Source organism: Gobio gobio, assembly GCF_949357685.1.
Source record: "Gobio gobio genome assembly, chromosome: 25".
Lineage (NCBI taxonomy): Eukaryota > Metazoa > Chordata > Actinopteri > Cypriniformes > Gobionidae > Gobio > Gobio gobio.
Genome location: NC_137121.1, coordinates 20,377,018 through 20,404,811, shown reverse-complemented (window position 1 = coordinate 20,404,811; position 27,794 = coordinate 20,377,018). Strand labels below are relative to the sequence as shown.

The 27,794-nt window shown below is 35.9% G+C and overlaps 1 protein-coding gene across 1 annotated transcript in view; it reads left to right on the top strand.

Moving 5' to 3' along the window:
* immp2l (inner mitochondrial membrane peptidase subunit 2) overlaps window positions 1-27,794 on the top strand; it is a 112,252-nt gene that overhangs the window by 60,155 nt on the left and 24,303 nt on the right. The gene's annotated exons all lie outside the window — the stretch shown is intronic.

Below are 27,794 nucleotides of genomic sequence, written 5' to 3'. Positions count from 1 at the left end.
TGATTTCATTTTTCAATTTGATTTGATTCAATTACAATTCATAAGCTCTCGATTCAGTTCTGATTCGCTTTTCAATTTGATTTGATTCAATCACATTTCATAAGCTCTCGATTCAGTTCTGATTTTACTTTGATTCAATTGTAATTCACAAGCTCTCAGTTAAAGGATTAGTTCACTTTCAAAATAAACTTTTGCTTATAATTTACCCGCCCCCTTGTCATCCAAGATATCCATGTCTTTCTGTCTTCAGTCGAAAAGAAATGAAGATTTTTGATGAAAAGATTTCAGGATATTTCTCCATAAAATGGAAGTCAATAGACCCCAAATTGGTTCAAGGTCCAAATGAGAGGTTCAGTACAGCTTCAAAAGGGCTTTAAACCACATCAAACAGTACCAGACGATCAATAAGGGTCTTATTTGAAGACCGAAAGACATGGATATCTTGGATGACAAGGGGGTGAGTAAATTATAAGCAGAAGTTTATTTGAAAGTGAACTAATCCTTTACGTTCTGATTCTGATTTCAATTTGATTTGATTCGATTACAATTCATAAGCTCTCAAATCTGTTCTGATTCTGATTTCACTTTCATTCAATTGCAATTCACAAGCTCTCTATTCAGTTCTGATTCACTTTTTAATTTGATTTGATTCAATTACAATTCATAAGCTCTCGATTCAGTTCTGATTCACTTTTCAATTTGATTTGGTTCAATTACAATTCATAAGCTCTCGATTCAGCTCTGATTTCACTTTGATTCCATTGTAAATCACAAGCTCTCAGTTCTGATTCTGATTCTGATATTGTTTTGATTCGATTACAATTCATAAGCTCTCAATTCTGTTCTGATTCTGATTTCGCGTTCATTCAATTGCAATTCACAAGCTCTCAATTCAGTTCTGATTCTGATTTCGTTTTGATTCGATTACAATTCATAAGCTCTCAATTCTGTTCTGATTCTGATTTCGCGTTCATATTGCAATTCACAACCTCTCAATTCAGTTCTGATTCACTTTTCAATTTGATTTGATTCAATCTTAATTCATAAGCTCTCAATTCAATTTATTTCTCAATTAGATTAAGTTTTTAGTTTGAATCTGATTCAATTTAATTCTGTTTCACAAGCTCTCGATTCACTTCTGATTCATTTATGATTATACTTGTCTCCAATTTACAAATTCTAATTTAAATTAGTTTCAATTTGATTCCTATTCTGAAGTTCTCGATTTGATTCCCATTTGAAATTGATTCAATTCCTATTCATTTCTGTTTTAATTTGAATAAATCAAGTTACTTTGGATGTAATTCTGGCACAGGTCAGTTGTTATTGAGTTGTTATTTTTCATTTGAGTTAATAAAATAATTATGTTTCTACTCCAATTCTTTGTCGAAATAGAATCATTTAAATCCCCAATTGAAAATGTTTTAGTGAGCGACCACATCTGAAATTTTCAGTTGGCCAAATTGAATTTCTTGATTTTTAATTGAATTAAATTGCATTAATTCACAGAAATTCAATTTGGCCAACTTAAAAATTTAGATGTGATCGCTCACTAGAAAATTCTTCAATTGGAGACCTGAATTTTTTTTACAGTGTACATTGAACTGAGGCGGCTACACTACACACAATTTTTTGTGAAGTTTATTCCTTTATCATCTAAACCAGCATATCAATCTTAGAATGTAAGAATCATCATCGAGGTCATTCAAATGAGGATTGCAATAAATCGGAAATGGTCAGTCAGAAAAAAAAGGAGCAATTTTACATGTGCGCATATATGTGCCCTTGTCTTCAAGTGTGCAGGCGTATACGTGGGCGAATATAGAATAGAGCAAGAGCTTTCTCACTTGTATGTGAATGGCTACATGATCCCAGCACTATTCAAGCAACACTGAATGAACATTGTATGCATTTGCGAGCTTCTAACTCTCATTCGCTAAGCAATCCGTGCGAATGGACGACCACCGTCATTAACGTATTGATTTTTACTGACAAAGAGCCGGCATTGGCTACAGGATGATTTTCAGTGCCAAGCAAAATGAAAAATCCCCAATTTATTTCAATTTGCTCACCACTTCAGGCTGAAGATGTGTGTGTGTGTGTGTGTGTGTGTGTGTAGATGCAGTTTTAAGATGAAGTATTTACCCTGAGCCAGGACAGATTACACTGGGTCTAACGGACCTGAGGCTGTAATTAAACCCACTGAGAAATCAGGCCAAACACTAAGGCGCCCTCTATTTCCCAAAGACAGGCTGAAACGTCAGCTTTTTACAGGCCACAATAAGGGCTTAAGAACCTCTCGCATGCTCTAATCAGGCACACTAGTCATTTATAGTCATTTTTCAAAAGTTGCAAAAGATTCACAATAAACTTGTCTTACTTTACAGAAAGACTTTAAGGTATACAGTATCTTTATATGCTGTCACTCTTAGTTTCTTATTTGTTTTAAATACTATAATGGACTGAATTACTGAATGATAAAGCTTCACACTGTGAATGTGTGTGATGATGGACATTTTCTTTAGAAAGCATGTTAAGAACCAAGGAGCAATGAGATTAACCGGTTGGTTGATTTATATATATATCGTATAGCACACAAGAGCAGCACAATCAACTAATAATAATAATAATAATAATAATAACTTTATATCGCAATACAAAAATGGAGCAATATATATTGTGGATAGTGACAATCTGTATTGTGTATAGTTCACCCAGAATGAAAATTACTGAATGAGAAAAATTTTCAGAGTTTTAGTGTCAGTACTACATTAAACTACTATATATAATGTTGAATATAATGTATAATAATGCAATGGGGGAATATTTGTGGATCCTGTCTTGCCAAATGTCCAATGTCATATGTTACCAGTAAAAAGTGGCCTACATTATTTTAAATATATCTAGTCAGTGACAAAGTGCAAGCATATTCGTCTAAAATAATTATGTGTTTTCAGCTTCAGAATTATGAATATTTTTATTCTGGTGTCACCATTGTCCTGTGCATTGGGTTACAAGCACCAAGTCCAAGGCTATTCATTTCCACCCCAATGTAATACCAAATTTAGCATTTTAATCAATAGTAAAAAAAAAAAAAGATGATTACCTTTTACCTTATGTCTTGGTGTATCGCAATAATATCGTATCGTGATATGTATCGAATCGTGACATGAGGGTATCGTTACACCCCTAATACACAAATGCACAAACATTCTGAAATTTAAAAAAGATGCAAGAGTAATCAAAGCAAAAACAATTAAATTATTGGCTTAGGCATGATTATTATTATTATATATAAAACTTTGAGAAGTAGGACTGTAAGTAAAATTAGCTATACAGTTTCTTTTTGCGCTTGACCAGAACTGTAGAAAAACTGGTATTGTTGCTTTCTTAAAATCTAGGTTCAATCAAATATTTGCACTTGATGCAATTTTGTCGTTCTCTTACCAAGTTTACAGTAAATACCTGATGGAATTGTTCAGCAACTGAACAATTAAAAAAATGGTTCTAGTTTCTAAACACAACAACTGTGGATGGTCACAGTGTGATATTTCAGAAGTTCACAGAGATTGATTGTTCTGTTTTACAAATCTTGTTCATGTTTTTCATGCCAAAAATTCAAACTAAGTCTGCACAGGAGTTTGGAGTTCACTGAATCTATAAAAACAGGCACTTTGCTGAGAGTGAAAAGGTTTGGGTCATTCAAATTTGATGAAGCCTATTTCAGATCTGCTAATGGAACAGTGGAAGTAAAAGTTTGCGGAATATGAGTTTTGAAAATATCATAACAAAACGGAAAAAATGGATATGTGTTCATGTATAGTGATCATAACACCTGCAGAAACTTGAATTAAGTTGTCATATAGTTAAGCGCACAGTTTTTAATGAGACCCTCAGTTACACAGCTGTTGTCTTGAAAAGTTAAAAATAGTCTATTGTCATGTTCTCCGATGGAGCTGGGCGGTGTGCGAAAACTGAAGCTTACCAGGCTTTATGAACTGTCTAATTAAGTTCGTAGCAGTTGACGTGAGTCAAGTGGCTTATTTCTCCAGAAGCTTTAGGAGTACAAGTGTTTTGAAGCTGGATGATAAATCCGCAAGCTCTATATATGTGGCCCTTAGAGTCAGACAGAAGTCAGAAATTAATTAATTGGAGAGCACAACATAGTGTGTGAATGGCTTAACATAGGTATGAGCTATATGTGTTTGTGCATGCAAGTGTGTTATCCGTGATGTGTTATCCATTATTTTTGTAGCGTGGGCTGATGTCTCTTTGATGCCCTTACTTGGGTGTTCACCTCAGCATGAGCCTCGATCGATCGAGATGTTTATCTGAGAAGATGATGCCAAACTGGTAGGACGTTTGATTGTCATGAGAGATATAAGATCACAATCTTTGCATGGATGTCAGTCAGTGTTACGGCTGTGCACTGCCAGACTGATTTAAACTTATCTTATAATATTTAAGAATTCGATTTTGATTAGGAATTTTATATTAAGTAAATACAACAGTTAGTTATGCTCCTTGAATTTGATGGTTTATCTGCCTTCAAATTGGAATTTTTTTTTGGTGGAAGTGAAAGAAATGTACAAACCAACTGACCACATTTTGCCAAAATGTAACTTAGTTGTTTATCGAAGCAATATCACACTTGCATGCGGGCTGTTGTACTGAATATAAGTAGAGTTTGATCAATATTGTGTTTTTTTTGGTTTAACCGATTCAATACAAATACATTTGAATTTTTTTTTTTAAATTAAATTCAGATTTTTGATATTTATAAATGATCACTGTACTACAAAGAAAAACCATGCATGTATTATTATAATTTTTCTGACCGTAAATTCTCTCATCATTTTACATCCTTTACTCAAGTTGTTCCAAACCTGTATGAATTTCTTTCTTCTGCTGAACACAAAAGAAGATATTTTGAAGAATGCTTGTAACCAAACAGTAGATGGACCCCATTGACTTCCATAATATGGAGGAATAAAAAATACTATGTATGTCAATGAGGCCCATAAACTGTATCAAAGAAATACATACAGGTTTGGAACAACTTGAGGGTGAGAATTTTCATTTTTGGGTGAATTATCCCTTTAAATGGAATATGCATTATGTATCAACATGTATAGATTTCTTTCTGCATTATGTGAATATGAAACAGCACCTGAATCAGTCTGTTTGAAAAAATGTGTGGATGGATCTTCAAAGACTTTAGGAATGTAGGCGATCTGGGAACGTTAAATGCAGTATTTATTTTCCAAGCTGGCGTATGAGGTGCAAAAGAACAGATGGAACCTAACAATTAAGAATAGAAAAATATTTGAATGCATAGATGTACAAATCATACACAATGGGCAAAGAAAAAATGCTGGGTTGTTTCAATCCATGTTTGGGTCAAATATAGACAAACCCAACCTTTGGGTTTAAAAATGTAATTTAACAATTTAAACCAATGGTTGGGTGTGTCTATATTTGACCCAAACATGGATTGAAACAACCCAGCATTTTTTTACAGCATTTTTTGTGTATGTGGACACCCACCTCTAATGATCAGATTACTAGTATTACTATTATATGGATTACTAGTATTATATATATATAAAATATATATATATGCTCAATTGGATTGAGATCTGGGGAATTTGGAGGCCAAGTCAACACCTCAAACTCATTATTGTGCTCCTCAAACCATTAATGAACTATTTTTGCTTTGTGGAAGGGCGCATTATCCTGCTGAAAGAGGGCACAGACACCAGGGAATCCCGTTTCCATGAAAGGTTGTACATGGTCTGCAACAATGATTAGGTAGGTGGTATGTGTCAAAGTAACATCCACATGAATGGCAGGACCCAAGGTTACCCAGCAGAACATTGGCCAAAGCATCACACTGCCTCCGCCGGCTTGCCTTCTTCCCATAGTGCATCCTGGTGCCATGTGTTCCCCAGGTAAGCGACGCACACGCACCCAGCCATCCACATGATGTAAAAGAAAATGTGATTCATCTGACCAGGCCACCTTCTTCCATTGCTCACGTGCCCACTGTTGGTGCTTTCGGCTGTGGACAGGGGTCAGCATGGGCACCCTGACTGGTCTGCGGCTATGCAGCCCAATACACAACAAACTGCGATGCACTGTGTATTCTGACACCTTTCTATTAGAACCAGCATTAACTTCTTGAGCAATTTGAGCTACAGTAGCTCGTCTGTTTGATCGGACAACATGGGCCAGCCTTCGCTCCCCACATGCATCAATGAGCTTTGGCCGCCCATGACCCTGTTGCCGTTTCTCCACTGTTCCTTCATTGGACCACTTTTGACACTGACCACTGCAGATCGCGAACACTCCACAAGAGCTGCAGTTTTGGAGATGCTCTGACTCAGTCATCTAGCCATCACAATTTGGCCCTTGTCAAACTCGCTCTAATCCTTACACTTGACCATTTTTCCTGCTTCTAGCACATCAACTTTGAGGACAAAATGTTCACTTGCTGCCTAATATATCCCACCCACTAACAGGTGCCGTGATGAAGAAATAATCAGTGTTATTCGTCATAATGTTATACCTGAACGGTGTGTGTGTATGTATATGTATATATATATATATATATATATATATATATATATATATATATATATATATATATATATATATATATATATATATATATATATATATATATATATATATATATATATATATATATATATATATATATATATACTAAATATTTTTTTTTAATTGATATTACAAGTTTCCCTGTATAATTTGCAACATTAGCTGAGAGAGAATTTATTTCTTGTGTAAGCAAATTGACATTATCACTAAAATTGAATCTGCAAAATCTCTATTGTTTCCTAATGAGTGTGATGTTCAAGTGTCTACATACTTTTGGCATATAGTACAATATACAACAATAAACATTTTAGTTTAGTTTCTGGAGATATTTACGATTTTATGTATGACTCACAGTGAGTTGGCTTAATTTAGGTCGGGAAGTTCGGTTTGGAGCAACTATGCTTGAACCAGAGCTGTTCTGAAATTGTAAGGGCGGGATTTATATGATGATGGACATGATCAACCGTAACGTAATCATGCACGTCACCATAGAGCACTTGGGATGAATTTCGTTCAAAGCCTAAACGGAGAACTTGTCCGTATATGCATTCACCTTTACTATTTCTCTCAGAAATGATGATCGTGTTGGTAAGTACTCCGTGTATCCTTAAATAATTTTTTATAACACCGGCAAAGATCGTTTACACTCATCTTCTTCTACTACTTTTTCCAGCGTCCTGCAGTTGAGTTCTGTTGACAACCGTGCGTCGCTCAACATGTCACTTACTCCGTTGCTCTGATTGGTTGTAGGTCTATCCAATTGAGTGCAGAGGCATTTTCTTTCCTGGTTTGGTTGAAACACACCCCAATAATCACAGCCCAATGGAGCAGAATCAGACTCATATTCTGACTAGAATTTCTAGAGTCTAGAGTCTGACTAGAGCCACAGTTTACTCCCGTTTCCTGGTTATTGTTAATGAATGTCTCGTTCCTGAAGACACAATGTGTTCAGAAATTATCTTTTGTTCTTTAATCCTCAGTATGAAAAACTTTTCGAAACTTTGAATCAGAGAAAAAGTCTAAAATCAGTCAAACGTTTATTCTAGCGAAGCGCCAGGTGATGTTTTTATATGACTTCCTCTGCTGTTTCTCCAGATGGGCTGTTGAAGTTGCCCCCGTTGCTGAACTGAGACCAATATTATTGTTGCTCTAGGAATAGTTGTATTTAATTAATGGCTGAGGGGACCCGGTGCACTTGATGCGGTACCAGTAAAGGACCCTCACTGGGGTTAATTGAAGTTCCTCTTTGTTTCTCTGGGGAGAGAGAGTACTCTTATAACTACAGCTTCTCCTCTCTGTTCTCTTCCAGTCAGGCCTGGGCCGCATCTTTGGTCTCTGCAGAAATCTTTTGTTTATCTTTCATTACAATGACTTTACATTTTCCTTTCTGCTTTTCATCATCTTAACAGCGGCTCGCCAGGATGGACGGCTCTGGGAATGAGAAGGAATGAACTGAGAGCAAGATATCTAATAGGACGGGGAGATCTCGCCGCACAGTCGGATTAGGCGGAATAGATGTTCATAAATAGTACATTGCGTCCTTGTTTGGGGTCAGGTACACCTGTGTCTTTTATGAAACACAAAAGTTGCAAATAAACGTGATTATAATGAGCCAGAGGGAACATTTCAGATCTGTGTTTATTAAGAATAATTACCATTTAAGATCTGTGACAGTTTTACAACTGGATCTCATAAACATCTGAATCGTTTTATTATTAATGTTTTATGTTGCAGAAACCTAACCGAATTGAGTAAAATGCAATCAAATTAGACTTACTGCAGTTAATACAACTGAACATTTAGCAACCAATAGCGCATGTTAGCATGCTAAACGTAACTGTTTTGATAAACATTAAACACAAACAACTCTCCAGCTTTTCTCATCTTGCTCAGAAACACATAAAATAACACATATTTCAACATTTACTCTCACCACATAGTGTAAAGCATGCTGGGAAATGGAAACTCCTGGCCAGTTTTAGCAATGCTATGCTAATGCTAAATTATCAACATAGTCACAATGCAAATGGAATAAGCTGTTGGGAAAAAAAGCGCACGCACATTATAGTAAGTAATGCTGTTCTTATGACAATTGTATAATTTATAAATATCAGATTGGGGCAAGTTATATGCGTTTTAAATTTAAATAAAGATTAACATTTATGAATTACAATATTGGTTGACCAAAGCAATGGTTTAATTAATAGTTTGTATTTCATAATTATTTAGCTGTTTCTGAAAACCCATTATAATAAGGTATTTAATGGCAAGTTCTGTTGTGACAACTTGCCCACAGATTTCTTGTGCTGCTATCTTAAAATAAATGACATCTCTGCCAGATCCAGCTTTTTTTTTTTTTCTTAAAGTTTAATCTCATTTTAATATAGTCTGTTGAAAAATGTGAAGCCACACATGGTTCTCCGCTGATACTGATGTCCCAAACTGCTGACTATAGACCTAATGTGTACATAATTATCTCAAGTTTGCAAGGCTACAGCTTTTCAAATAGTGTGCTCAAAAATGTTGAGCGCACAATATTAGCACTGCTAAATGAAGAGATTATAGAATGGATTTGAGTATGAATGCAGTATTCAGGCCACAGCAGATTTAGTAGAGCGGAGGCGGGTAAAAAAAAAAAAGTTACAGTACGTGGTAAATGATTATTTATTTTATTCAATTCTACAATGCAAATTATATACTTATTGTTGTTGTACATCATTTGTGGATGAAGTCTGCATAGTTTACATGGAATATAAACTGTCACGATTTGTTGCTTTTGGTGAAGTACAAGGTTACTTGAATGGAAATGCAAACTCAGTAGGATCCATTAAAACTGACTTGGCTTTTGAGTTCATTGCTTTGTTGGAATTTAAAATGCTGTCAAGTACCAGAAGAGCATAATTTAACACTAACATCTGTGGATCCCTTGAGAGGTGCATTGAAAACACAGTAACACACACACGCGGCGTCACACGTGGTGATTTTAGTTCTCCTCTGAAGGGCTGTCATGAAGCGGTACACCGGGAGTCACAGTTCAACATTGCGTGATATGCATGACTAAGCGCCGATGTCAAGAATACTACGAACTAGCATGACTCAACTAAAAGATGCTCTCTGTGGAAAACATGATGGAATTTGTTCAAGGGAATATGATATAACATGCGAAACGCATTGAATTCTACTACCTTTAAGATGAGATGAACAGTTTGAAACGTTACCGTCTTTAGCAGTAGTAATTAGTCAATTAGCAGAGGCTGTTGGCCAAAGCTGTTTAGGTTGTTTTGATACTTTTATTAACAGTTTATTTCCACCCACTTCAGGTCTGTTTTTGTTTCTCTGCTGTGGTCTGTTTGCTTCATCAAGGTAAATACCACAGTGAGTACTAGCGCTAGCAGTTTGTCACTGTAAATATGTGGAGACTCAGGGGAGCAGCTTCGCTGTTTTATTCATTCGTCACTTTGTTTTTACTACTAAAACTTAACAATGCTCTGTGAAAATGCTTTTTAGAAAGGCTTTATATGTCATCAATAGTGGTGCATAGGCTAGTTTGCTGTCATACCAGTTAAAAAACCAAACTGGCGGACACATGAAATAGTTTGTGAACTGAACATATGATGTTAGATCACACTTAGGGCGCTTTCACACCTACCTTGTTTGGTCCAGATTTTTCAGTTTGGTCCGAATCAAAATTACAGGTGTGAAACCTCCCCCGTACCACGGTCCGGACCAAACAGACGAAATTTGGTCCGACGAAAAGAGGTAGTCTCGGTCCGGATCAAATTGAACAAAGGTTCGGTTCATTTCTAGTGTGAAAGCATTTTCTGTATGGTTCGTACTTTCAGACCATTTACAGGAAGTTCCTGTTTATGTTTAAATATTATAATGTTTTTTTTTTTATTTAATCTAGGCTACATTGATTATGAAAAGTGAAAATATGCGCAATATGTCAGAAGACAGAAGGTCAGAAATGATTTTGAAAGAAATGTTGTATGATTTTGCTTAGAAAGCCTTTCTTTAATGTGAATTTCGTTTTGTATAAATTGTATCTTAATTTTAATCAACGTTTAATCAGATAATTGCCTGGATTTAATAAATAAGAAGCATAGTCTATAGCAGACAATAATCGCGGGAGAGATCACATGCTTTGCACATGAACTGGAGCGCGTCTCAAATAAACTGAAACTCAGCAGGCTACTTGTCTCACAAACATGAGAAATATGTGTATATAAAGCTTGAAAGGTCCACTTTTAAACGTAACAAAAAGAAAATAGTCAAGCAATGCGCACTGTTCAATAGTGGCAACGATATGCGTCTGTTCATTCACTCTTGTCAAAGACGCTGACATCAGACGCACATCCGTTTACAAACCAATCAATGTCCAGATGCAGCCCACATAGATGATGACGAGTGGACGCAAGTGTATCATGTAAAGTTCTTTAGTGCACTCGCACAATTGCAATGTGAAACCAAACCAAAACTAACCGAATGTATAAAATGTATCAAAACATGAACTTCGGTTCTGACCTTGGTGCGGACTTTCAGGTGTGAAAACGGCCTTAAAACACACTTAGGGCCCTATTTTAACGATCGGAGCACATGGCGCAGGTGCACTTGGTGTCCGAATCCACTTTTGCTAAAAAGTGATGGAAAAGCGGTATGCGCACCAGGCGCATGGTCCAAAAGGGTTGTACCTAGTCTCTTAATGAGTCATGGGTGTGTTTTGGGCATAACGTGCAATAAACCAATCAGAGTTTATCTCCTATTCCCTTTAAAAGCCAGTTGCGCTTGCACCATATCAGATTCGCTATTTACATGGTGGAATTAAAAATGTTGTGTGCTGCTGCGCATCCCTGTGTGTGTAATAAGCAGAGTGTATGCGCGTTGTGCAACATGCCAATGATGCGCCTGAACACACCTTGTTTTTAGACCAGCGCGCCCATGTGCGAACAGATGGGTGCATTTGCTATTTAAACAACGTGTTGCTGGACGTGAAAATGATAACTGCATCAGGCTGAAAACAGTTGCGTTGCATTGCGCCAGGTGTATGATAGGGCCCTTAAAGTCAACTTAAAACCTGTTCGCAACTAATTTTAGTACGGATACACAGTATTATAAGTGCTTTTAGAATATATTATTTAGATGTCCAAGCGTCAAAGGATTTCCTTCTTCTTATTGTTCTGCCCTAAAAGTGTATGGTAGTCAGAGACTGTAAATCATAGAGACGCCAAAGCTGGCAGGATTGTCCAATCTTGCACCACACTCACCAGTGTGGCACTAGGTGGCACTATAATAAGTCAATTTGCAATTTGGATCATAACGTTGAAACCCCGAGGGTTAGAAACAAAAATCGGTCCGAGTGCAATGCTACAATGTCCTACCTGCCTGTCAACATATGTATTTTCATACCTCCGCGCACCCTGTTCATGCAAACATCACACGTCATCAGTGCATTTCATGCTACGCTGAGTTAGACAGACGATCAGTGTAACTGAAACAGCGCCACCTTTTACTGTTCCTCCTGAACCAAAACAACAAGCTTATGCTGCTTTCAGGCCAAAACTACTATAATCTGAAAGAGATGGAAACCTATGACGTTATACTCGGAGCGGTTTGTGACTTGAATTAATGCGCTTCAACGGCAGCATTATCACTGCTGAAATTAATCTGCAGCAGTCAGGTAGTACAGGTCAGTGCTTTTTAAGTTGTTTATGTTCATTATTATTGTAATGTTATGCTTTGAGACATGCAGTATAACGGTGTCTCTCGTGATGCTTTTGTTGGCTCTGGCAGTTATTTGTTCATGTGTTTTGAAGGAGGCATAGCTTTGGAGACGCTTTGAAGGGAGGGTGGGGATCTCTTGCTTTCATAGCTAACTTGCTATTGCTAGCCTCTCCGAAAATTGCCTACCTTAACTTTAACGAAACATGACATGAAAAGCCAACAGGACATTGAGGCAAGTTTCGTAAAAAAATTCAGCTGATAGAGGGCAATACAATTGGAAAACCATTATATGCAACTCCGCAACTGTACGATTCAACTTCCTGTATGAAGTTTTAAATTGGTATGCATTTTCTCTGGTGGACATCCTAACATATACTCTAATATGACTCCGATACATGGCCGCCTGCTTCCAATCATATTTCAGCAGCTAATAACCTCAAATATGAATGGTCTACTTTTACAAAAATGGATGTATTTGTACATTTGTACAATATGTGAACCGAGTTTGTGTACACAAGATGCCTCTATATTAAGGTACTTTGTTTTAGCTAATAACTCCACAACCAAATTTCTTTTGAATCCTTTCTTTAATCCCGAACAATAGTACAGCTAATTTTTATGATTATCTAAAAACATCTGCCATTCTAATTTGTTTAAAAAAACAATTTTTCCGAAAAGGTTTTAGTTAACGATAACAACACAGAGGTTTCAGAGCAAGTTGTCACATTTTGATGAAAGAGTATGAATGCACACATTTATTTTATTTTCAATAACATGCACTAGCAATAATAGCAGGAATGTTTTTTTTTTTTTAAGTAAAGGGCGGGTTTCAGACCTAAAATTTTTTGGCACTCCAATCAATAGCCACTTAATTTCTGCCCCCTTCTCTTGCAAAAACCCCTCCTGTCTCTGCTTCATATCCATATTTCACCTCTCTCGTTCTCTATCATTTCCCTCTCTCGTGGAGAAAGCGGTAATGCGAAGGGTGGGGAGGATTTCAGTACAGAACACAAGTATTTCTGAAGCAGCACCGCATGGGCCGTGTGCCATGTTCCCAGCCCAGCTGCCGGGATGCAGGGAGCACTAGAAGATGGATGAAAGGATTGACAGAAAATGACTGAGCGTGGCAAGGGAAAGATAAGCACCAGACGGAAGGATCTAGAAGTCAGACGGAGAGCAAAGCAGGTGAAACATCTTTCAGCGGTCTGAAAGAACAGCCACAGTCTGGATGCACTGAGCCCAGCCAGAGAGTATCAGCGTAGGACTTAAACACAAAGAGGAGTTGTATCAGTCGTCATGTGTTTTGTTAATACCGTCTGCTGTCACAAATGATCGAAAGACACAGTCAGAATCAAAACATCCTTTCTATGAAGCACAGCATTTATTTGCAAATAAATCATGAAGCTTTCATGTCACATTTATGAAGGTTTTAATAAATGATGCACACAGGTTTTATAGCCCTTGGTTGAGGCGTAGCTGCATTGTAGTGCAGTTGTACTCTTTCTTTTTTTTGTTGCAAAAAACTGTGTTGACTATAATGCATTTACAATGAAAGTCTTAGGATCAGCCACTGTGGGACTTGCAATGCAAGTGCATTTCTGTAAACATGAATAACACATAAACACAGAATAAAACATACAAATGTAATTGTGACTTTTTATCTTGCAATTCTGACATTTTTTTCTTGAAATTGCAAATGTATGGGCCAGATTTACCAATGAATTGCGCCAGCGCAAACCCTCTTTTGGCGTTAAAAAACTACTTGTCAGGATTTACTAAAGAAACGCATGGCGTGGACAGGATTATTTTTGCGGCTGACATTATAATATGCATTTGTAGGAGTTTCCCTTTCAGTTACAACATTTATGTTGTATAATCAATAATTGCTGTTTTTGTACCCATTTCTTCCATACAGATGCCATCAGTAGAGTTAAACTGGTACTTAGCCTGGAATATTTTTTTAACAGTTGACCTTAACTCTGCTACATAAAATATTGGAGTGAATTTTAATGAATGAGAATCTAAAGTGCTTTATTTGTCAGTTGACTGCTGAGAGCTTCTAATGCAAATACCCATCAGTCAACCAATTAATCAGGAGTGCTGCATTTGGATTTGCATTAATTTAAATAAACTCCACCGCTGTCTCCATTCAAATATGTTTCTTATAAGGTTGTTTACATTCAAGGGTTCCTGTCCACACCATGTCTTGTTTTCTGGGAGATAAGTGCTTTTCTGTTGCCTCAGTCCCGTTTCTTTGCATTTCATGTTCGAATGTAAGTACAGGTCTGAGAAAAGTAGATAAGTGTGTTCTTCTTATGCTTACGAGGGATTTATGTGGGAGAGGAAGTCTAGTTCAGGCATACGGTATATAGGGAGGTACAGATATATCTATATATAAACAAGTGGGCTACCCGTGAAAGCAATCGTATATGTGCACAAGAGATTTTGTGGGCGTCTGGAGGAGACTCAAGTAAAAGCTCTGCTGAATTTCAAAGTTTTAATCCAAAATAGTCCTTTCAGTGTGTTGTATTTTGTTATGAATAGTTTAATGTTCCCACAGCACATGCCTGGCTTTAGGTTTGTGGCTCCTTTTAATATCTAAATCATTCTGTTTTGATTCATTCTTGATTAATGGCATGAATGTCTAAGGTTCATGATGCCTATTGATTTAAAATACTTGCCGTCATACAATCAAAAATGACCCTATTTCCTTTTTAATGCATTTTCCTCGTCTTTTTGGGAATGTTTCATCAGTCAAAATGTCATGACTTGCTTCACGTCTTTCAGAATTTTACGCAGGCTGTTGGATAATGTTAACCAATACCCAAACAGCCTTGTTTTATTTTTCAGATCCGACTCCATTCTGATATGTGTATATTTCTGATTCATCTGATAGATAAAATCAAGTCCTATCATAATTTTTTTTCAGATAACGTTTTTATTTGGACATATAAGTAACCACAGAAGAAGCCTGTCTGAAGTTTTAACGCAGTTTAAATCACTAAATTAAACAATAATAAGGAAAAACAAAAGCACATACTATCACATCGTCCCCGGCGCACAGTGAATCTTAGGATTGGCTGCAAAGGATCCACTTGTTCTATCTTTCGTGGCTCGGGACGCATTTGTTGGCCACATTCGTAGGAGCCTTCGAATTGGGGCAGCCTTTGCCATGCCATTTTGACGCATTTGGCCTTCGAATGTATACTTCGAAGGGTGCAGACTCTGAATTGGGATGCAGCTCGTGTGTGTACCCAACGTGCCGATATGGCTCTCCAAAATGTGCCAACACAGGATAAGTGCTTTTTTGTTCTGGAAATACACTTATCGAGGTCACCTTGACAGCTATAATTGTCAACACCTTTAACGTCTTATTGGTATAATTCAGTTTTTTGTGTTAATGGGCATATGGCTCTTGGTAATGGGACACCGTCCCATGATGCCTTGCGGATTGATTGAAGAAAATGTAGATGTTGAATGTATTATGTTAATGTATCTATAAATGTCCTCCCAGGTTTCTCATATTAAAAGCACAGTAGTGTCCTCTACTCCCTGCAGTGACATTGTTATGAGCAAAACCTTCTTGACTTACCATAAACCGCTGAAGAAAAAGAGGCTAGAACAGTTTGCGCTTGTAGACACCGTTTATATTTCCATCAATAATTCATTCGCTCAAATCATATTGTAATATTAATGCCCAGATTTATGCCCAGATTGGGAGTTGGCTTGAGTTCACTTGTGTAACGTCTGCGTGTTCTCTGTGTGTGTCTGTGCCCTGAACACTTGTCAAATCAGAAACGTTCATTGTGAACTCCGGCTTCACAGACTTAAGTTCCTAGTTTCTTGCCTAGTTTAAGTAAAGAAATCGTTTTAATATAGATTTTCCTTTTGAAGTTGATCTATGTCTGGGTTGAGGCTTACAGCCCTGGGAACATCCTTGCCCCAGGTGACGTTAGAGACTAGAGAACCTGACTTTATCCTGCAAATCTCTCCTGACAGAGTCCTGGCCTTGTGTTTTGTGATTGAGGGACCGGTCTGCAAAATGAACCTAAGAAAGATTGGATAAAACCTCAGGACACACGGATAAAAATGATTCTGTGGTGAAGTAAATAAAAAACCGATGTAATTTCTACATGAAAAAGTGTCAATGAAATTAAATGAAATAGATTTTGATTGATATTTCGCTGTTTTATCATTGCTTTTGTTTAGTAACTTGCCATTTTGTGACATTTGGAGTTCATTTTCTACTCAAAATGACGCTTTCATACTCAAAAACGATCCATCGAATGTTACCGTCATTGTGTATTGTGTACTAAATATTGAGGTCTCTGTGTTCAGGTGCTGCGTTACTACTATTACGTAGATATGCTGTCTACACAATATCTATTGTGTTATTTACTTAGAGGTTTCGACAAACATACACCTTAAAAGTGTGGCTTAATTCAGTGTTATATTGTTTGAGTAAAAAGTATTTCAAAGGAAACTTCAACTAAGTAGAAATTACTCAAAAACATTTTACTCGCCAAGTTACTTAAAAAATCGACGTGCAAAAACGTGCAAAAGAAATATTAAGTAAATTTTACTTATTGTTTTTTTTTTTTCAGTGTAGGCCAGTATACAGTGGGTTCCTAAAGTCGAAAATGTGGGATTCTTGTTATAATGATAATACTAGTATTAATAATGATAATAATTCTGTTTTGCATTTTTCAAATGTAATATTTTATTAAAATGTACACATTATTTGCAAAATAAATTAGAAATAGAATTAAACCATTTGATTAGTCAAATAATAATGTTAAATATTATTGTTATTGCTATTTATAATAATGCTTCCGTTTTGCATTTTTCAAAATTAGTGCAGTTTTTCAGTACACATTTGTAAAACAAATGAATAGAAAACATTAATTGGTGACTTACAATTGATCAAATATTCACATATGAAATATGTCTAATTCTTTTAATGATAATAATGCTTCTATTTTGCTTTTATTATTATTATTATTTCAATTAAATGAAATGCACTATATTTTAGCTTGATGCTAAATTATATTTATGCAGTAGTTATAATCCACTTTTATAATTTAAATGAATGTCTGTTATTAATGTCTGCCTAGTTATTTAAATGATAATAATGCTTCAGTTTTTTTGTTCCAAAAATGAGCTTTCAGTAAGATTTAGTTTGGCCGCAGTACCAAACGTTTCCACTAGATGAAATTTGTTTCTCATTCATTTCCAATGCTGTCATTTTAACTATGAGGAGTACAAGTGTGACTATTTTTTTCAGGACCATTCAGGACCCTCTAACCTTTTTCAATCAAAAATGACCAAAGTGCACCAGAAGGTTAAAAGGAATATTTTCTAATACAATCAGTTGTCTTGCTTTGACTTGCACCTTATACCGGCAGAATAAAGTCTAGATAGCTATGTCCTTTCAAAAAAAGCAATGCAATTTTTATATTTTTAATTCTGAGTGTCATTCCTATATCACACTGATGGACTGGCACATGGAGGCTTCAGCCATCTGTATATCAGCACTGCCAGACATCAACTCTTCATCGTTGCTTTAGAACAGAGGCCAGAATTACTCAGCTGTGTCCCTGTATCTCAGTGTGATTTTTAAGCCTGAATTTCTCACAGTTCTCCTTTGTTGTAATAGTTTTTTTTTCACAGATGATGGAGTTTGTTCTGTTTAGAGCTACTGTGCTCAAAATGTAGCTGTAGTAGTTCTTTTTCATCAGGCAAGCAACAACAGCCCTTTACTTATACAATCAAATCATACAGGTCTGTTCTCAAATCCTCGTCCAAATGAAAGTGCAAAAGTCTGTCCAGATTAGCGTTCCCATTTTAAGAAGAGTAGCTCTGCTCATGTATTGGAGCAGCAGTGAAATATGAGCGCACATAAAATGAAGTGTGTGCTTGTTTTTATTAGGAAGTAGAGTGATGTATAGTGTTATTATGTGAAGGGGTGCATGAAGTGGATCTGTATTATGACTATGGTACCTTGGAAAACATGACTTTAGTCGTTGTTTTCATGATGAGGAGGATTATTTTGCTCAGAAAAAGCAAGAATGAATAGAATTTCTATTATCAAGGCTGATGGTTTTTAGTTACATAATTTGAGTTTGAATGCTAAAATGAGGGTCAGATGGTGGATCCTATTACTGAAACATGATTTTTTGCTGGTGAGTTTGAAAATGGTCGTTTTATATTCCAGCATGAAATATTTAAACAATGTCCATCAGCCATTGTTTGTTCAATCTTCTTGGTCATCCTTCATTTTTCAGACCCTTAAAATGTCTTCAATTATTTAAATGGTTATGCGGTGCATAGCCTTCGTGTTGGTTTTCTTTTCATTTCTGAAGGATGTCAAAACAAAAATTATGATTTTGAAAAAAAACTACTTTTTTTGTTGGAAGTACACAAAAAAAATGATATGATCAATAAGTGATGACATGTTTTTACATTGCTTTAACTCATAAATATAAGTTAAGCAATGTTCAACCTTTTTTAAGTTATACAAGATTCAACTAATTTTTTGAGTCAGTTTAATGTAACTTTAGTTGAAATTACTTAAACATCCAAGTTGATTGTACTTAATTTAAGGCAGCAACTTTTTTACAGTGTAGCAGTGCAAAAATGTATTTATTAACTGAAATATAAAACAAGTTTGATAAAATACGAAACTAATAATACGTTTAGGAAAAGATTGTTCTTATGAATGGGTTTTGGGGGGAAAAATTCAAAATACAAATAAAAATAAAAATATTTTTTGTTAATAAAATAAAGCTGAAATAAAATAAAATATTAAACAAAAAATTAAAATTACAAAAATAACTTACATAAGTCGAGTTAAAGCACTAAAATGAATAAATTCTGAATTAAAAATAAATGAAACCAACATTTCATTAAGGTTAAAAATGCTCATTACAATTACAATTGAAATAAATAAAAGCAAATTCAAAATATTAATAGAACTATAATAGTATATAAATAATACAAAAATAATGTACAAATTTAATAAATGTATTACCTGATGCTCATTCTTTATTCATCATTTTGTAAAACTACATTAATTAAATTTAAAAATGTTACTGTAATTTTGGTAGCACTTTATTTTACAGTCCTGTTCCCCATGTACATACGATACTTATTACAGTAATTACAATAACTGGGTACTAACCCTGAACCTACACCTAAACCTAACCTTAACCCCTATTAACCTTAACCTTATATTACCCAGTATTTTCTTATGTAAGTACACGCAAGGTCACGTACGGTAAAATAAAGTTCAATCATATTTTTTGTACAAAAACAACAACAACAAACAAAAACATTGTTTTTGCTCCAACCAAAGTGATTTGAACGCATCTGACGACTTCCCAACTCATAAATACAAACTTCCCAGGAGGACTTGAATGCAACTTATGCTGTTAATGCACTGAAAGACTGTTTTCAGTCAAATTGTCTTGTTATTCATTCATTTAGACTTCTGACTGTCTGTGAAAACATTATAATTATAATTACATTTTCAAAATTACAATAACCCTGCCTCTAATATGCAGCTTTAGGTGAAGGTAAAAACACTACCATCTGTTTTGAAGGGAACAGATATGACAATGCTAATCGCTGTTAATCAGTCTTGACATCTCATTGACATAAATTGACATTTTTATGCTAGTGATTTATCACATCAGGCCTTGCCTGCAGCTGTCAAGGTTCCCTGAATAATTCGGTGAATAGCTCTAAATAGATTGTGAAGGCAATGAGTGAAAAAACATGGTGTTTTGGTCATATTATCCAAAAACTTATGATTGCATTAAATGTAGTAACATTAGGTGTAAATTGGATTTCCTAGGCGAATCATGGGAATAAGGAAGGCATTGATAATTCACTGAAGATTTTATTTGCCTAGAGCTAGAGACCTCTTGCAGTCAGGCCTTGGTTTTTTACGACATACATAGTGCAGTGTTCATTTGCCAGATCTTTGGCACACAAACAGTTGTGGTCAGAATTATTGGCACCCCTGGTAAATACGATAAAAGATGGCTGTAAAAATAAATCTGCATCGTTTATCCTTTTTATCTTTTATTAAAAAAATCACAAAAATGCTAACCTTTCATTGAAGTTAAAGAATTGAAAGTGGGGAATAAATCACATTATGAAATAAATGTTTTTCTCTAAAACACGATGGTCATAATTATTGGCACCCTTTTATTAAATACTTTTTGCAACCGCCTACTTTTTGCCAAGAATTCAGCTCTGAGTCTTCTTCTATAATGCTTGATGAGTTTGGAGAACACCTGATCCTTCAGATTCACAGCTCCATGTTGGTGCTTCTTCTCTTCAGTTTACCCCACTCATTTTCTATAGGGTTCAGGTCAGGGAACTGGGATGGTCATGGCAGAAACTTCATTTTGTGCTCAGTGACACATTTTTGTGTTGATTTTGATGTTTGTTTTCGATCATTGTCCTGATGGAAGATCCAACCACGGCCCATTATAAGATTTCTTGCAGAGGCCGTCAGGTCTTGATTTTTTTTTTTTTTTATCTGTTGGTATTTGCTAGAATCCATATCATATCATGTATCTGAACAAGATGTCCAGGACCTCCAGCAAAAAAATAGGTCCACAACATTAACAATCCAGCAGTATATTTAACCGTGGGCATGGGGTACTTTTTTTCCCCGTTTGCACCAAACCCATCTGGGGGGTTTGCTGGCAAAAATCTCTTTTTAAAGTTTCATCTGACCACAGAACCAGGTCCCTTTTGAATTTCCAGTCGTGTCTGACAGCTGAATATGCTGGAGTTTGTTTCTGGATGAGAAAGAAGGATTTTTCTTGAAACCCTCCCAAACAACATGTGGTGATGTAGGGGTTGTTAGATTTTTTTTTTTTAGGCTTTCTGACCCCAAGACTCAACTAATCTCTGCGACTTGTAACGCCAGTGTTCGCAAAGCCCAACAAATGTGTTTTTCAGACAGGCTACCAAAACGTATCACCGGCCTACCGATGGGCTATCTTAAATAGTGATATAACATTCCTTTCTTGCTTGTGTGTGTGTGTGTGTGTGTACGGTTCGTGGTTATATTCACTGATTGGGCGGGCCAAGTAATACAAAAATAACATTCCAATCAAACGCGGGTCGATGAGAGATGAATCTTTGTGTTTGTTTGATTAAGGCATTTTGCGAGTCCTGTGAGCATTTCCCCAGACGCTTTCAAAACAATCCCCACATGTACTGAAGGAGCTGCAGCTCATTAAATATGCAAATCTTATCCAATCCTAGCCGTGGGCGTTTACTTCCAAGTCTTAAGTGCGGCACGCCCATCAAAACCAATCGTTTTTCATAGAGCCTCAAAACCATGGCAGAAAATAGCCTATTACTTATTCATTATGATGTTTTTGAATGTAAAAACCATGCAAACGTCATACGTTTACCTCAGACAACAGTATAAAAAAATGTAAAAAGCAAGTTCATGACACCTTTAAGACAATATAGACACATCCTCTTCCAGGCAGATTCATAACATCTTTAGTTGATTGGAACTTCTTAATTATTGCCCTGGTGGTGGAAATGTGAATTTTCAATGCTTTAGTTATTTTCTTACAGCTCTTACTATTTTGTGAAGCTCAACAATCTTTTGCTGCTCATCAGAACTATGTTCTTTGGTTTTACTCATTATGATGGATGATTAAGGGAATTTTGGCCTTTGTGTTTCCTCATATTTATACTCCTGGGAAACAAGACGTCATACATTTTCAAACAATTCTAGGGGTGCCAATAATTGTGGCCAATGTGTTTTAGAGAAAAACATTTATTTCATAATGTGATTTTCCCTTTTACTTCAATTAAATTTTTTTGAATGATAGATCAAAAGGATAAACAATGCAGAATTATTTTAACAGCCATCTTTGATCATATTTACCAGGGGTGCCAATAATTCTGACCACAACTGTACATGTAGTTTTTGGCTCCTAGTGATTATTTCTCTTGGAATTGATTGTGTTTTTACTGGGTTACTGTAGAGTTGTTGCAGATGTCCTTTGCACAGATGCGATCACATCCATGCCATATATTATAGTCATCTGTAATTCAGTTTTTATATAAAAAAAAAGTGTTTCAATTGTCATTGAACAAAGATGAAACACCTGTTTAGTGCCAATGTTGAAAACACTTGTTAGCTTGGTTGAATACTAATACACTAGCTGTTTGCCGCCAGGCTCTCACTAACCTCCCCCTGAACTGTGCTCATTTTTTCTCTAATCTTGGCGTCTCACATTGGCTCACTGCTGTAATCACCTCGTTCAGAACGATGGCGCTGCTTGAACGGCCCGGCTTACAGGGTCATTAGAACCAGGTAAATTATTCATTGCAAAATGTGCCATCAAAGCGGAGCGTTAAGCACAGTGTTTCAGACCTGCCAAGAAGCACAGGCATGTCTTAATATCCTCCCTTATTAAAATCTTAAACTTTTGCAGTCTAAGGCAAAGGTTGATGTTGTTTATGACTTGTTAATTTTGTATTTTTTTTATAAAAATGTAATCCAATTTATTACATATGCTGATTAATCAAATAATCACATATTACGATTGTTGCTATATATATATATATATATATATATATATATATATATATATATATATATATATATATATATTATGATTCATGTTTCTGCATGAATTAAATTGCATAATGCATAATTTATATATATATATACACTATATTGTAAATATACACTATATTTACATGATCATGAACCCATAGGTTTTAATATGGAGTTGGCCCACCCTTTGCAGCTCTAACAGCTTCAACTCTTCTGGGAAGGCTTTCCACAAGGTTTAGGAGTGTGTTTATGGGAATTTTTGACCGTTCTTCTAGAAGCGCATTTGTGAGGTCAGGCACTGATGTTGAATTAGAAGGCCTGGTCACATGAGAATAAATATCAATTCAGTGCGGTCTTTGTTTCTCATTGACGCTTGAACTTCACCTTTAAATAACGCAAGGCTATGCCCTGTACGACACTTTTAGAACTGAATGAATCGATTCAGCTTTCAACACCACCCGTAAAGATGCATTAAATTCGACAAAGCGGTTTAATAAAGGATAATAAATATTGTGAATTGGCACATTTTATTATACTATTTTTAAATTGGCCGTTGAAATTGTATATGGGACAATTACACACTGATCCTTTAACTATGCATTAGCGCAAAAACAGGCACCTTTTGGAGGTGCAAGTAAGAGAAGAAAGCTTAATAGTCTAAATATAATGATATCATGAAATGCTAAAGTGAGTGTGGTTAGCCTACATCTTGCCTCTATAATACACACAGAGCAGTATTACACTATCTGCCCATTTCACAGCGTGATTTCTCGACTGCCACAAATACGGCCCTAACAAAATACAGGTTTGTACACTTTTTATTATACCTGTCTTTTTAATTGGCCTTTGAATTTAGCTTTATTGTGTGGTTAAAAAAGCGTTACCTTGCCAAAGCTTTGACCGAGCTCTTTGATCTAATGGTGTTGAGCGCTCCAAATGCAAACTTTACATGCAACATTCAGACTGTAATTGACAGTACTCTGATCCAATAGTGTTAGGGGAACCAGTGGGGGTGGCTATCATATTTCAGGGTGGCCTTGACACCCTTTACACACACCCCTGATATGCGTTCATTGGCGCCCCTTCAGCTGATGGCGCCCTAGGCGACCGCCTAAAAACGGCCCTGCGTCCACCATTATGTGTATTCTGAGCGGCAGTTTCTCTCTGCTGATGATGAGATTGCGGGATGTGACAGCATCTGAACTACACAATTGAGTTTAGAGTTACAGTGTGTCTTCCTTTTGTTTTATGTAAAAACATTTATGTTTATAAAGGCCATAAATTAGCAAAAATGGACAGTATGTGAGCCCTTTACAATGTTAAAAGGAAAAGTGATATAAAGGAATAGCTTTAATGTCTTTTTTGTGACTGGGTATGCATTAAAAAGTTATACAATATGGATCATAATTTCAATATCTCTATTACTTAGTGGAGAGGACAAGTAGCCTATCCTTAACTGAACAGAGCTGCTCACACCCTTAGATGTTCTGTTAAACTATAAAGAGAATAATACATGATTGGTAGGAAAGTTAAAATGTATAGATATTTTAAGAAAGAAATAATTTACCTTTTGAGAGTGTGTTGGCAGTCTTTGTAGTTGCATAGCTGATCTCCAGAAAATCAGTAATGAGGTGGCTTTGACAGTTATAGATTTGAAAAGAAAAAGGCGGGAAAAAGGAACCCTAAACTCTAACACAAAGAACCATTTCAGAAAATAAAGAGTTCTTCCAGACGGTACGGTTCTAAATAGAACTGTTAAATAACCATCTTTTTTTAGAGTGTATATATGTATTTTAAAAATGATGCATTACGCAGTTTCATTCATGCAGAAATGTGAGTTTTGTTTTGTTACCAACATTTCTCTTTTGTGCTGCACAGAAAAAAAAGAAAGTCATAAAGGTTGGAGTGACATTAGGATAAGTAAATGATGACAATGAACTGGATCATTTGGATCTCCCTTTAACTTTCAGTATCTTGTAAGGACAAAGCCTTGTAATGGAGATATATAGTAATCAAGCCAGGTGGAGCTTGAAATTGATGTATCAAGCTCACCGTATTAGCCAATTAATAAAGTTATTTTCAGTCGCATGATCATGGCGTGACCATATGGAAAGAAGGACATAAATGCTGTGATAGGTGAGATAATCAAGATTGATTGAACTAATGTTCCTGAAGAACTATCCCATTTGCTAATTTTCTCAGTTGCTGAGCACATCACTTAATTAAGAGGTAATTCGTCTTCCTGTACACACACAGCGTGTCATACCTTGTATTAATTGCAACGTTATGTGGTTGGAAATTAATGGAGTGTGAATTGATTTTCTTGATGGGGCAAATGCTAGTCTATTGTATCCTTGTTCTAGATGAAAGTTATGGTTGATTAAATGAGTCTCAAGTTAAAGTTCTTACATGAAAAAGATGTACACTGTAACTTTTTTTTTTACATTGCTTGCCCTCCCAGTGTGAACTGCAAGTGTTGCTGTGTCCATAATCTTCACCCTGTCTCACCAGGCTCACGGTGAAATACAGAGACCAGATGCAGCACAGTCCTGCTGACCTATTCTGTACCTACCGCTATAATGGCGCATAATTTAGCTCCTCTGTAGGTGACAAATGGCCCAACTCTAAAAGCCCCTGTGTTGGGTGCTAAAACCCCCTGTGATATATGACCATGCAAGTCTGATAAATCCCCCACATCATTCGTTCTGTGACGGCAATTCATCACCTGTGGGAGTTTAGCATTGGAATTCCTATTGGATTTTTAATGAAAGAGAAGATAATGTGACTTAAAGTCAATGAGTTTTGTGAATTTTCCCCCCAAACCCCACCCACACACACACAGAAAAACTCCACCTCTTCATTTTCCACTTTTTTTCTCATATTTCACCTCCCCAGGCATATGCAATTTATTGGGCAGCCTCTGTAATCGTGTTTATATTTATATATATATATTTATATATATATATATATATATATATATATATATATATATATATATATATATATATATATATATATATATATATATATATATATATATATATATATATATATATATATATATATATATATATATATATATATATATATATATATATATATATATATATATAAATATAAATAATTTGGCTACTACATTTTTAAGTTACCAGCCATTCAGAACTTCTACTAGCCAAAACAAAAATATCAAAAATAAACCAGATTTTCAAAGTCACATCTTAGGTTTAAATATATTTGTTATTAAATCTGATTCTGAATCATCGTATTGCTTTCAACTTTATGACAGTCAATCACTGTTTGCGGATACCATTCAAATAAAATAATATGGAAATAAAAACAAAAATTCTCTGCGACTCTTATAATTGCCATGAGTTTACCTGCTGATCGCACACCAGTCACTCTGTACTCACGTCCTTAAAGGGATAGTTCACCCAAAAATGAAAATTAGCCCATGATTTACTCACCCTCAAGTCATCCTAGGTGTATATGACATTCTTCTTTCAGACGAATAAAATCAGAGTTATATTACAAAAGTCCAGGCTAATCCAAGCATTAGAATTGCAATAATAGTTGCTCTGTTTTTGAAGTCCATAAAAAGTGCACCTATCCATCGAATAACGTGCTCCTTGCGGCTCCGGGGTGTTAATAAAAGCCTTCTGAAGCAAATCGAAGCGTTTGTGTAAGATAAATATCCATATTTAAAACTTTATCAAGTAGAGTTCCAGCCGATCACCTTCCATGGAAAAGTGTTGAATGTTGAAAGTGAAACTCAAGATGCGTACGTGACGTCATGACGAGCGGACCTGGTCGCGTTAGTCTTTCGATCGGCAGAGGACCTTTCAACACTTTTTCCATAAATTGAACATGGAAGGCGGTCGGCCGGAACTTTACTTGATAAAGTTTTAAATATGGATATTTTTCTTACACAAACGCATCGATTCGCTTCAGAAGGCTTTTATTAACACCCCGGAGCCGCGTGGAGCACATTATTCGACGGACAGGTGCATTTTTTTATGGACTTCAAAAACAGAGCAACTATTACTGCATTTCTAATGCTTGGATTAGCCTGGACTTTTGTAATATAACTCCGATTTTATTCGTCTGAAAGGAGAATGTCATATACACCTAGGATGACTTGAGGGTGAGTAAATCATGGGCTAATTGTCATTTTTGGGTGAACTATCCCTTTAAGTTCAAGGCGGCAGTTCAAAACAGTGAATCTAATCACAATACAGGCAAAAGTTAAATGGCGTCAATGAGTTTGAATTAGTGTATTTGAAAAAACAGCGCAAAGAGAAAGTGTGATCTACATTATTTCTATATATGAAGCATATTTAAGCACAATACACAATCTCCTAGGGTGAAGTCAGTACATACATATATTTGTCTTAAATCGATATATGTGACGTTGTGCTGTGGCATGATTTTGAACAGCCGTAGTCATAGTTGGGTGTATAGTCTTGTGCACGGTCATAGAAAACAATGTGTTCGAATTGTAAAAACGTTGCACGTCTGAGAGTTTCTCAGTGTGCGGCCCTCTTTACGCATTGTTTTGCTAATGTTTGAGGCTCCTTTTAGGGGAAGGGGTCTAATAGTGATGCCATGCAGAGTGATAGAACATAATTTATGAATCATAACCCGCCAAATTAGCTAGTGTGTTGATATGTGTTACATATCATTTTCGTCCGCATTTTGCGGGTGTTAATTTCAAACCCTGCATTTTTTTTTTCTTGCAGTGGCGAAAAAATATGAAGGCCATCCATCATTTTGACAGATTACACTGAGGGTGATCTATTATAACTTGTAACTGTAATTCCTATTCCTGTCCAGTTGGTGCGCTCCAGTGTGG